Source organism: Erithacus rubecula (assembly GCF_903797595.1).
Source record: "Erithacus rubecula genome assembly, contig: scaffold_180_arrow_ctg1, whole genome shotgun sequence".
NCBI classification, from domain to species: Eukaryota; Metazoa; Chordata; class Aves; order Passeriformes; family Muscicapidae; genus Erithacus; species Erithacus rubecula.
In genome coordinates, this window is record NW_027636129.1 from 45,878 (window position 1) to 58,302 (window position 12,425).

Here is a 12,425-nt window from a genome sequence, read left to right on the forward strand (position 1 = left end):
TCCACCACTGCCTGAGTCCCACATCACTCCTTCCTTCCATCCCTGGGTCACCCAGGCTTCCCATGTCTGTCTCAGTTCCATTCATATTTGTCCTGGTCCCTCTCCTGGTCCCCCTCATCCTTGCCTGGCATCCCGTACCCCTTCTGAGTTCCCAGCTCCATCCTCTGCTCTCCCTTCCCTACCTGGCTTGATTCCACCCCTCCCTGCTTCCCCCCAGTCCCTCCCTGCGCTGGCCAGGGATGGGAGGAACGCCAAGTGACTGTTCCGCAGGTGATGCCTACCAGGACTGGTTTCTCATGACAACTAGTCACGGGGCGCTGACTCAACAAAGCTCCCACAGATGGAAGAACAATGGACTGGTCCGGTATGGGCTGCCCTGTGTGTGTTCATAACAACAAAGATGGTTTGGTGTGCCTTGAAACGTCCTGTTTCCACCTGTTCTTCAGGGTAACGAGATCCACATACAATAGTCCATAAATCTTCCCACCTTTTGGCCAGAAGCCACTCACTTTGGGAAAGGACTATAAAAGTGACTTTCTCAGAAAAGACCCCCGAGATCTCCCCAGACGGCAACAGACATCTATTGGCTGCTCCACGAGGATTCATCTGCCCGTCATGGTAGCTATAATCCCAACCCCCCTTTCTCTCTCTCTCTCTCTCTCTCTCCCTCTCTCTGTCCCACTATCACATTTTGGTTGGCACTAAATAAAGTGCATTTCTGTAGAAGTAAACTGGTTTTGTACCCTGCTGTGTCTTTTGCGCTTTGAGATCCATAAAAGAACCAGTCACGACTCCTGCTCTTGAATTGGGTGGACAGTGACAGCTCCCGGTGTTCTTCTGGGTTTCCAGTCCAGAGCATTTTGAATAGTTCCAAGAAAATAGATATCACAGTCCAGGGAACTTCACTGCCTCAGCTAGCTAAAAAAATACTGACTAAAAAACAGAGGAGAGCTCCCTCTCACTGCCCGTCCATGCTGCAGACAACAGTCAGGAGAAGGAAAGCTGAAGCTCTTATCTATGTATTTTGAAAACAACTGCCTCAGATATTCCACCGCTTCTTCTTCTCCCCCCACTTCACTCTCAAATCTAATTTTAAAGGTGCAAAAGTTATTTCTGGGCTAAACAGATCGATGCGGATACAATTCAACATGATAAAGTCACCCCAGGACAAGATGTAAGCTGAGTTAAATGGTGTTAAGTGTTGTTCTTTTCCTAAGTTAAGTTTAGTATAAGTTTTAAGCTGAGTTAAATACTCTTAAGTGTTATTCCTCTGTTAAATTGTTATAGTCATAGGTTAAAAGTTAGGTTAAATAATGTTAAGTGCTGTTCTTTTGTTAAATTTTGAAGATCAAAGTATAAGTTAAGGTTAAGGTATAAGTTAAGTCCTGTTGAGTTTGAGCTCTGTTGGGCTTTGAGGCCGCATTCCTTTTATCCTTGCCCTCACTGTCCTTTTGCCCCACCCACCTGAGCACACACACACAAACAGTTCTCAGTTCATTTCTGGTTTGATTGACTGGATTTTGTTTGGTTTTGTTGTTGCTTTGTTTCCTTGGTGTGCCTGAAGTGTCCAGTCCAGGAGTAGGGTGACTCTTGGCAAGGAACTTTGTCGTGCTGTAGCTTAACATTAAATCTGGTTTTTGCTGATCCCGTGCTGGGGATTTTTTAAATGCTCTCAGCCCCTGGCTCATAACAGGGTGAAGGAGCCCTGGCCCAGGCTCTGGCCCTGGGACACGGGGACGCTGCCGGGGGGTCCCTGTCCCCCTGTGCCACCCCCAGGGCCCGGCCCCTGTCCCCGTGTCAGGCTCTGGGGTCGATCTCATGGAACATCCTCTGGGGGAGGCTGCGGCAGGGGGGGCGGGGGGACCTGGGGGGACAGGGGACCCCCCTGTGCACGAGCAGCGTTGGACTGTGAGGGGGGACTGTGAGGGGCGAATGGGGCAGAGTGACCTCCCCAGTGACCTCACACAGCCCTGGGATGTCACACAGCCCCTGTGATGTTACACAGCTCCTGTGATGTCACAATCCACCCTATGATGCCACACTGCTCTATGATGTCACACAGAACCCTATGATGTCACACAGCACCCTATGATGTCACACAGCACCCTATGATGTCACACAGCTCTGTGATGTCACACAGCACCCTATGATGTCACACAACACCCTATGATGTCACACAGCCCCTGTGATGTCACACAGCACCCTATGAGGTCACACAGCCCCATGATGTCACACAGCACCCTAAGATGTCCCAAATTCATTGTGATGTCACACAACCCTGTGATGTCACACAGCATCCTATGATGTCACACAGCACAGCCTTAGCCAATATCCATGAATACAACACCCAGCAGCCTGTGTTCTCTTCTGGCAGATCAAATTATTGTTTGCTGGAGTATCAATTTTTCAGAGCATCCCGCTGCTTCATATAGCCTCTTTGCCTTGGCTTGAGGGAGCATGCCTCAATTAACCTTGCTGATCTTATTCTGGAGAACAGTCTTAGCAAGATGGAACCAATTGTGATCATTCATGGCTTCTTATAAATAGATATGATAATAGATTTCTTTTCCAGGTTAAGTATAGGTGGCCCATCCACCTGGTCCAAATTGGTAAATTTATCTCAAATATGGGCAGTGGCCAACAAAGTATGATTGAAAGAATTGTATTGCTCCCACATGTCCTACCCACTGTCCAGTGATGCCGTTCAGCCTTGTTTTTTATTTTCATGAACAGAAACAATCCATCGAGCTTTGTCCACAAAAGTATGTACCATAACAATGGAGAAGAGCAGTGCTCTGGATGCTCTGGGCCCAGGCTGTCTTCTCTTGCCTCATCTTAGAGAGACCTAGGGCCAACAGCAGAAGAGTTTTTGTCAAACCACTTTCCTCGCACTCCTATAGGAAATCCCACAAATTCAATGTCTGCTGGATTTGTAAGATCTTGAGTTAGTCTGTGAAGGCACTGGTATTTCCTGACCTTCTCATTGGCAGCAACTTTCAAGGAGGAGTTGGAGTGCTTGTATCTGACTGTCATGTTCACCATGAATGCCTTTCCTCCTTTAACAAATATCAAATCTGGCTTGTACAACTTGTTGTGATTGTCTCTTGAAATACAGTCCAGTTCTTCCTTTTAGCAGCTCACAGATGTGTCTCTTTGTGCCTTTATTCCTGGTGTTTTGAGTAATTGGACAGTTCCTTATAATATGGGCTGATGTTTCATTATCAGCACCACAATATTATCAAGTTTCCACAAGTACCCTTGGCCAGGATCTCTCTCGTGGGGCAGACATTGACTCTCAACTGTAGTGCAGTTACCAATTTTCTATGAGGTGTGCTTCTGTACCTGGTTATCCTCCAATTACTGATAATATCATTTTCAAACTTCTCAATACCGTGGCCTTGGGATAAGAGTAATGATGTGATATGATATGATATGATATGATATGATATGATATGATATGGTATGATATGATATACATCATATGCTTTGGGATACTTGGCCAACCCCTCCCAGCTTCCACCAAAGTAGTTTACATGTTCCAAGAACTGTTTAGCACGGCTCCTCCTCGGGTTTGCCTTTTTAGAGCCTGCACATTTCCTGGCTGTGGTTTTAGTCTGTTCTTATTATCACCTCCAGCCTGGGCTTCGGTCCATACTTGGTGCTGATAGTAGCAGGGGACTTCATCACCTCTCCATTGGAATCCCAACCAAGCAGGCAGTTCAATTCCCACAAGCATGACTATATCAGCTATTTCACTACTATGTTTAAGTTTAGTTAATAGCAGAAATAAAAACTAAATATTTATAGCAAAATTGCTATAACATTATACATACAGCATGCATTTTAATATTTGCAAAAAAACCAATATTATAATATGGATTTATATAATGCTGGACATTTTCCAGCCCATTCCCAGCTCAAAGCAGAGGGAAGAAGAAAAGGAAAGAGCGGCCCTGACAGAATCCCAGAACGATGGTGATGAGAAGGGGCCCAGCAGGGTGAGACACCTCAAGCCCAGTGAAGGTGCAAATGAGACCATAGGAGCACAACCTACGAATTTGATTGAACATGGATTTGATTGAACTGGAAATGTGAGGTAGAGAAATATGAAAGAGAGAAAAAGAAAGAGGGAAGAGTTGAGGCTGGGACTGGGCAGCTGCTGGGAAGAGCCACAGAGCACAGAGCCTTTCACCAGCACGGCCAGAGCCCAAATTGAACAATTTGCTCAGTGGTGACTCCCCAGAGAGTGGCATGAAAAATGTGTTCCTCTTTGTGCTGATTTAAAAAGGTGTAATACAAGAAAATAAGAAACAAATAGTAAAGTAAAAGGTTATAACGGTTGAAAGTTTGGTATTTGGTTAAGAATACACTTTTTTTTGAGGTTTATTTTTTGAATTTATTTGCTTCTTGTATATTTATAGACATTGTATATTTTCAAACTGTTTTATAAATGATATTTTATAATTTAGGATTTGTTTTTATGGTTATTATATGAGTTTGGTTTTTAAGAGCATTTGTGGTTTTTTGGTTGTGATTTTAATTCATTTTTTTTAATAAGTTTTAATTTGATTTGTGGCTTTTAGGTTTTAGAGACGGTTGGTGCTGGTAACTGGTATATTAGCAATAGGTGTTTTTATTGAGTGTTATTTAATTAAGTAAGTAGTTTCTTTATTACAAATACTCTTTATTAACCTATGTTATTTTAAAGAAAACTATATTTAAAAAATTATTTTAACACTACACATACAGTATTTCTCTGAATATTCAGGAGAAGCCAATCCCACAACATGTGTTTGTAGCAGCGGCAGAGCCGCAGCGCCCAGCGCTCCCCACTCCCACCCCACCTGCGCCACCCCCTCGCATCCAGCGACCCCCGGGAGCGGAACTGGGGCTCGGGGGGAGGGGGACGGCACGGACGGATCTGCACTGGGGGCCCCGAGCCCCCTGCCCAGCCCTGTGAAGCGCGGAAAAACTCTCTATACCGCACAAAATAAGGTATAAGAGTAGGAATGTATTCATTCAGCGCTGAGGGGGATAGCTCCTCCAAAACCACGCACACCTTTGGCGACCTGCACCTCTCTTTTTATTCTCTACGAACTAGGATTGTAAAATACACCTAATACATATTCATTGCCTGTCCCCGATTCATACTAAAATTAGCTACACGCCTTTTTCGGCTGCACACTGCTCCTTGGGAAAAAGTAAACAGTCTTCCTCTCAGTTGAAGTTTTCACCTTGTCTCCTTGCACATATTCTTTTTACTCCTTTGCTCATCTTCTGGACTTTGATACCAGTTTTCCTGGGTTCAGGGATCTGGAGAATCCCCCTTATCCTGTGGTGCCTTTGTCCTTGCATCCTGTTCGCCCACCTCAGCTCTTTATCTTATCCTGCAGCCTTGCTCTCCCCTGTTCTTGTAAGCACCGTAAATTCCAGCAAACATAGGGTTTTGTCAGCCCCCTTCTAGTCAAAGCATTTCTCGATGCTCGATTCCTAACTCTCAGTTGCTCTGTCTCCCCTGCAGGCTCAGGGGGTGCTGCCCCCTCCCCAACAGCCGCTGCTGCGGCGGCCGCGGGGCACAGGGGGTGGCAAAGGGGGGTCCGGGATGCGAGCGGGGCAGCAGCGGGAGGAAGAGGAGGAGAGGGAAGGAGAGGAAGAGAGGAAGGGGAGGAGCAGGAGCAGGAGGAGCAGGAGAGGATCAGCGGGCGCAGGCGGAGAATCGCGGTGCTGCAGGGCGAGCCCGCTGAGCCCGCAGCTCCGCTGGCCCCGGCAGCATCGCATTCCTGCATCCCGCGGGTGAGCGCGGAGGGGAAGCTCGGCCCGGGGCTATCGCGGCAGCTCCGGCACGGCTGGTTGGGTTTCGGATTCTTGGGGGATGGGGGTTGGTGTTTGTGCCTCGCAGATTCGGGAATCGAGTCCCAAATGTATTTGGGTGTCCGTGGGAGAGGTATTGTTTTATTGATGTGAGGAGGGGATGTTTCTGGCTCTTGCAGGAATCCAAAGCTGAGCCGTAAATGCTCCTTGGGGGGATTTGGAGGGGCCCACGTGGCGATGGCCCGGTCCCGGCGGGGCGGGACATCGGTTTTGGGGATCCCCGGGAGAGGCGGGGGATGAAAGGCGGGAGCCCCGGCGTGGGGAGAGGGGCGACAGCAGAGCTGGGGGACCCCCGGCAGCCTGGAGGGGAGGTGGAGCCGGGAGATGAGTGGGGTGCGGGCCCCCCGAGCCTGGAAGGGCTGGCGGGGAGCGGGGGAAGCCCTGAGTGCCTGAAGTGGGAGGAGCCGAGTCAGAATCAGGACAGGATGAGCCCTGGGACCCACAAAACTCCCTCAGCGTGCCTGAGCAAGAGCCAGGAGAGGGGGGATCCCCAGGAGCCACGGGCCCCCAGCAGCTCTGAGAACAGGGACCTCCATAACCCCAAAGTGAAGACAGTGCGAACAGGGATCTCCTGGGAGAGTGTTTTTGGGCTCCTTAGTGATTTTTGGAGGTTTTTTGTGGACACCAGACAACCTGGGCATTTCTAGAGATGCACTCAGACATCAGGACCTTCAAAGCCATATCACTCATGTCGTTTTTTCCCCCAAACCAAGATTTTCCATTCCCAAGTCTTATCCAGGTGGAGGAAAAGGCTGTGAGGAAGAAGAAAATGCCCCAGGACAGCCAGGCAGGTGAGGAGGAAGTCACTGCCCCTTTCCCCCTCTGTTCTGCTGGGGAGGATTGGGGGCATCTCCTTCCCCTTCCCTCTGGCACAGAGGCAAATCCCATCCTCTCCTTGTCCTTCCTGCCCCAGACCAGGAGCTGAGGATGGAGACCAAGGAGGACAAATCCCTGCAGCAGAACCTCGTGGAAGAGGCCGTTTGGAGCGACTCCACAGCACAGGAATCCAACAGGGAGGAAAAGCCACAAAGATCCCGCACCAGGAGGGGCTGCAAATGTAGATCATGGGGATCTGAGGAGGAAAGACCCAACCTGGGCCGGGCAGGCAGCCAGAGATGTGGCCAGAGCTCTGAGCTGAGGGTCCATGAGCAGCTTCATGATGGCAAAAAGCCCCTTCAGTGTTTGGAATGTGGGAAGAGTTTCTGCACGAGCTCCAGCCTGGTCCGGCACCAGAAGATCCACACTGGGGAACGGCCCTATGAGTGTAGGGAATGTGGCAAGAGATTCAGAAACACCTCAGATCTGATCAGGCAGCAGACAGTGCACTCTGGGGAACAGCCCTATGAGTGTGGGGAATGTGGGAAGAGATTCTGCAGCAGCTACTCTTTGAACTGCCACCAGATGATCCACACCGGGGAACGTCCGTATGAGTGTGGGGAATGTGGGAAGGGATTCAGAAACACCTCTGACCTGATCTGGCACCTGACAGTGCACATTGGGGAACGGCCCTACAAGTGTGGGGAATGTGGGAAGGGATTCAGAGACACCTCTGACCTGACCCGCCACCAGACAGTGCACACCAGAGAAAGGCCCTACGAGTGTGGGGAATGTGGGAAGGGCTTCAGCTGCAGCTCCAGTGTGAATGTCCACCAGAGGACCCACACTGGGGAACAGCCCTACCAGTGTGGGAAATATGGGAAGAGCTTCAGCCAGAGCTCCAGTTTGATCTACCACCAGAGGATCCACACTGGGGAACGGCCCTACGAGTGTGGGGAATGTGGGAAGGGCTTCAGCGTCAGCTCCCACCTGATCTGCCACCAGAGGACCCACACTGGGGAACGGCCCTTCAAGTATGGGGAATGTGGGAAGAGCTTCAACCAGAGCTCCAGTTTGCACTACCACCAGAGGATCCACACTGGGGAATGGCCCTACAAGTGTGGGGAATGTGGGATGGGCTTCAGGATGCGCTCCCAACTCACCCAGCACCAGAGGATCCACAGTGGGGTACGACCCTATGTGTGTGGGGAATGTGGGAAGAGCTTCCGTGACAGTTCTCGCCTGATCATGCACCAGGCAATGCATGCTGGGGAATGCCCCTACAAGTGCTCAGAATGTGGGAAGGGCTTCAGCCAGAGATGCAACCTTATTGTCCACCAGAGGATCCACACTGGGGAGAAGCCCTATGAGTGTCCTGAGTGTGAAGAGAGGTTTCAGAAGAGATCCCATCTGCTCAGGCATCAGCAGATTCACACACAAGAGAGGCCCTTCCGCTGCCCTGACTGTGGGAAGGGCTTTAAGAGAAACTCCACCCTCGTCACCCACCAGCGGATCCACACCGGGGAGAGGCCCTAACAGTGTCCCCAGTGTGGGAAGAGCTTCTCCCAGAGCTTTGCTGTGACCCAACACCAATGGGGTCACGGGTAAGGGAAGCCCTGTGGATGCTCCGCGTGCGGGAAGAGCTTCCTGCGCTGCTCCAGCTCCATCCCCACTGGAGGACCCCATTGGATGCTCCCCAGTGACCCTTGTTGGGGAGAACCTCGGTGATCCATGGTCCTGGTGATCCATGTTGGGAACTCACCTGGCTGGTGGTCTCCACATCTTCTTGGCTCTCTGTGGGCACCTGGACTCAGAAGGCCAAAAATCCGTTTGGATGCAGACTGATGTCAGGAATTTATTTGGGACAGCAGATTTTACTTTCCATCCCAGAAAATGTCACCTTTTGCATCCAATCATTTCATCTGGCAGCATCAAGGAATACTGGATGGTTTTGGAGGTCTTTACCAACCGAAATCATTCTATGATTCGACTTTTCTCTGTTCCACCGGTATCTTCCACAGCCAAACAGTGATGGACTGGGGCAAAAAACCCCAAGATTGTGGAGACAGTGAAGTGAAAAGGCCTCTGAAAATGGTTCTTTCCACCCACCCAAGCACATGCATACTCAGTCAGCATGGACTGATAAATCCTTTTATTTTGGCCTTGATCTTCTTTCATTTTTCTTCATTCCTTCACCCAACATTGGGGTAAAAATAAAGCCATTTTATTAAGACATTTTGGGATATGGGTGGCGACATGATCAGGACGGGGACAGGAATATGGGTATGGATATGGACATGGATATGGACCTGGACAGGGATATGGATATGCATATAAATATGGATGTGGATGTGGACATGAATGTGGCCATAGACATGGACATGGACATGGGTATGGGTTTGGGTATGGACATGGACATGAGTATGGGTATGGATATGGATAACGATATGGACATGGACATCGATATGGATGTGTGTCCTGGTTTGAAGGACAGGTACCTGCCAATAAAGGCAGAAACTTCTCTTTGAAATGGAGAATGTAAACCCTCTCTCTCCCAATTATTATAATTTTGAAATTAAGGGGCTCTCAGGCAAAGATACGGGAATTAGGAATAACAGTTCTTTAATAGAAAAATTAAAATAGAAACACAGTATTACAAAGAACAATCCCAAAAACACTGACAGAGTCAGAATACAACCTGACACCCTGTCAGTCAGTCAGGGTGTTGGTAGCAGCCCCATTAAATGGTGGTTACAGTCCTCCTGCAGTGGCAGATGTGGTTCAGTTGGAGCAGTGCTCCTGTAGAAGGTGCAGTTTTCCTCTCAAGGTCCAGGGATGATGTGGAAAGGCCTGGCATTCCTCTGGAATCCAGTGGAAAGAAGGTATCTTAGTGTCCAAAATCTCAGTTTTTTATCTAGGTAGGAAAAGCTTGGCTCCTCCCCCTGGCTGGAGCATCTCCCAGTGGGATGATGTAATTTTATCAGTTTTACAGTGGGTCTTAATGGCTCAGCAGCAGATGATATCTTCCTGGAGGAAGGATGAGTTGTGGAAAAGATAAAGATGATTGCTCTACTTAGTCTTAAAGATGGCCCATTAACAGACACTATGTGCTACAGAGATAACAGTCACTACCCTACCCAGCTTCAACAGATGGTGATAGAATACACATTTCTGGCCACATCAACCCAACACACAGATGAGTACTGCAACAGATGAAACCACACTTATACTGGCTGAAAGAAGCAAAACAATGATTGGGTGAACTGGGGCATTAAGTATACCAGTTGCCTTTGGTGACTATCCAAAGTGTGCATCCCACCAGTGATGGCTTACCTCTTGTTTTATTCTTTGCAAAACGGTACTGATTTCTTTTGCATCATGGTGGATAGTTATTAAAACCTTTTCTCCATTCTCTTTCATTTCCTTTAAGATTTCATCTAGATCTGGATGTTTCATTAACTGTTCTACCAGTGTAAGGTTCATGCCAATGGGTGTGGGTGATGGTGGTGTGTAGTAAGGTTGACCTTTATCAGCTGGTGGGATACAACTGGTACTGACTATATATAATCACGCACAACAATATTAACAAAATTACAAATACAAAAATTGGATTGGATTTTAACAGGCAAATATCTGTTTTCATTTTCTGCTCTCCACTGAAGCACAGGCAGTTCTTAAACACACACAGCCTTGGCCAATATATACGAGCACAGTCTTTTGAATGATGTCTGGTTGGATCTCAAAGTGACATACATCTTGTTCAGTATCTAGGCAAATATTTTGGGCATCAATGGTATTGCTTTCACAAAGGAATTGTTTTAGGGCAACACAAGATTCTACATTTATGGTGTGCCATTTCTTGTCTACCATCCGGCCCCATGCTCTATATTCAGAGGGGTGGAGTACTGTCTTCCACTGCCACTGCCACAATAGTTGTGGTCAAGGGCTGACTGGTCAGTGGCTGTGGTGCTGTGCAACCTCGGGGCTCTGGGACTTCTGTGACCTCAGAGCCTGCTGTGACCTCAGCCTGCTGTAGAAGTCCTACACATTTCCAGGGTGTGTGTAGGAGACTTCTGCCTCCGAGAAAGTTTCTGTAGCTTTTAGAGTAAAGTGAAGTGTCAGTCAGAAATTCCAGCTTATTTCCCCATGTGTTATTCTCACCGCAAGATGTTCCTTGCCAGCAGGGATGTTTATTGTATCCCATCTCTCTGTGTCAGCCATAACTCCTTTAGCAGATTCATGTGAGGAGCAGAATGCACAAGTTACAGCACTAGCTGATAGAACAGATAAGCTCTTCTGTGGTAAAGGGAAACATCATGCACCAGTGTGCTGATGGCAGGGCCAGCCAGGTTGTGCTTTGTGTGCCAAAGCCTGTTCAGAGCGAGCTTGAAAAGTGCTGTGTGCACAGCATAGAGTCCTGGAAGGTGCTGACAAGAGCATCCTGCTGGGGCAGGGCTCTGGTCTCTGGCCAGGAACAGCCTGTTTTTGCTGCCATGACTGCAGGCAGGAGGTGAGGCAGATTAAGAGGCAGCAGGCAGCTTGTGTTTGTAGAGGGCCTGGGGCTGCACATCTGAACCTCCACCTGGAATCACACTTGGGGGAACATGAGCTAGAGCTGGAGTGCTGGTTCTGAAAGGCCCAGAAGAAATTCAGCCTTGCCAGGGCTTCTTAAGAGTGTGTTGGTGTTCCTGGCGAAAGCTACACACTGGGGAAACACCCTTGGAGAAAAGACGCTTGCTTCCTAAGGAAAATGCTTCCCAAGGAGCTCCAGTGAGGTAGGTGCAAGTGTCCCCCTTTTGTCTCTCTGTGGTCCTTTCAGTCCTTGAGGCCCACTGCCCTTGGCAGAGGGGCAGGGAATGGGAGAAGGCTGTGAAGAGCAGGTTTGGCATCTGCCTGGACCTGCGGAGACCAAGCCAAGCACCTGCAGCAGAGTGTGTTACCCTGCTTTGGACAGAGGTGTGAGAAGAAGCATCTCTGTCCAGTTATGAGCCCCAAAGTTCTCTTTAAGAGCTGTGAATTGAAAGACCTTTACACACACTTTTCACATCTTACCTGCCTGGTGCCTTTCAACTCTTGGCAATATGCATTTGCCTCTCATTGATGGAAGCTGCTGTGGGCCAGGGCCAGCACAGAGCTGGATTGAGGATTCTTAAATGCCCTGAGCCTGCAGAGCAGGACAGTGTTTGCTGATGGTGTGAGCCATTCCTAACATTCCTGTTGCGCTGTCTTAAGACATTTGGGCCAAGGAATTCCTTCCAACCTGGGCCACTTTGGGAGGGCTCAAGGTGTCCGCAGGGCAGGTGGCAGTGTGTGCAAGGGCCCTTTGTGACAGGGTGCAGCATGGTCACCGTGGCATGGAATGGAACAGGGTATCGCAGGACTCTTTGTGACGTGTGGTGGCGCAGGAGCTGGTGATGACATGGGCATGGCACAGTGCTCAGAGCCCGTGACAGGACAGGACGCTCCAGAGTGCTGCTGTGAGGAGCCCCCGCACAGCACACTTGTTCGTGTCTGACCCAGAGCTTTTTCGAGGCATTATTCCTGCAGGTGACCTTGTGGCAAGGCTGTGGGACTTGGTGGCCCATGGCCTTCCTGAGGATTTTCTTTTGCAGGTGCACTCACGACAGGTGATGGCCACGGAGCACAAGGGTGACTGGGACACACTGCTCTGTGCTGACACCCAGCACTATGCCATGGGTCTGCTGGCCAGGTAGGGCCCCCCATTTCCCCTCTGCTCC

At 49.2% G+C, this 12,425-nt stretch overlaps 1 pseudogene across 1 annotated transcript in view; it reads left to right on the plus strand.

Moving 5' to 3' along the window:
* Nucleotides 1-8,978: 8,978 nt before the first annotated feature.
* Nucleotides 8,979-12,425, plus strand: part of LOC306815661 (olfactory receptor 14A16-like) — a 51,625-nt pseudogene continuing 48,178 nt past the window's right edge. Inside the window, exon 1 of the transcript in view lies at nt 8,979-9,078. The product of the transcript in view is annotated as an olfactory receptor 14A16-like (transcript). The remainder of the gene's footprint in view (nt 9,079-12,425) is intronic.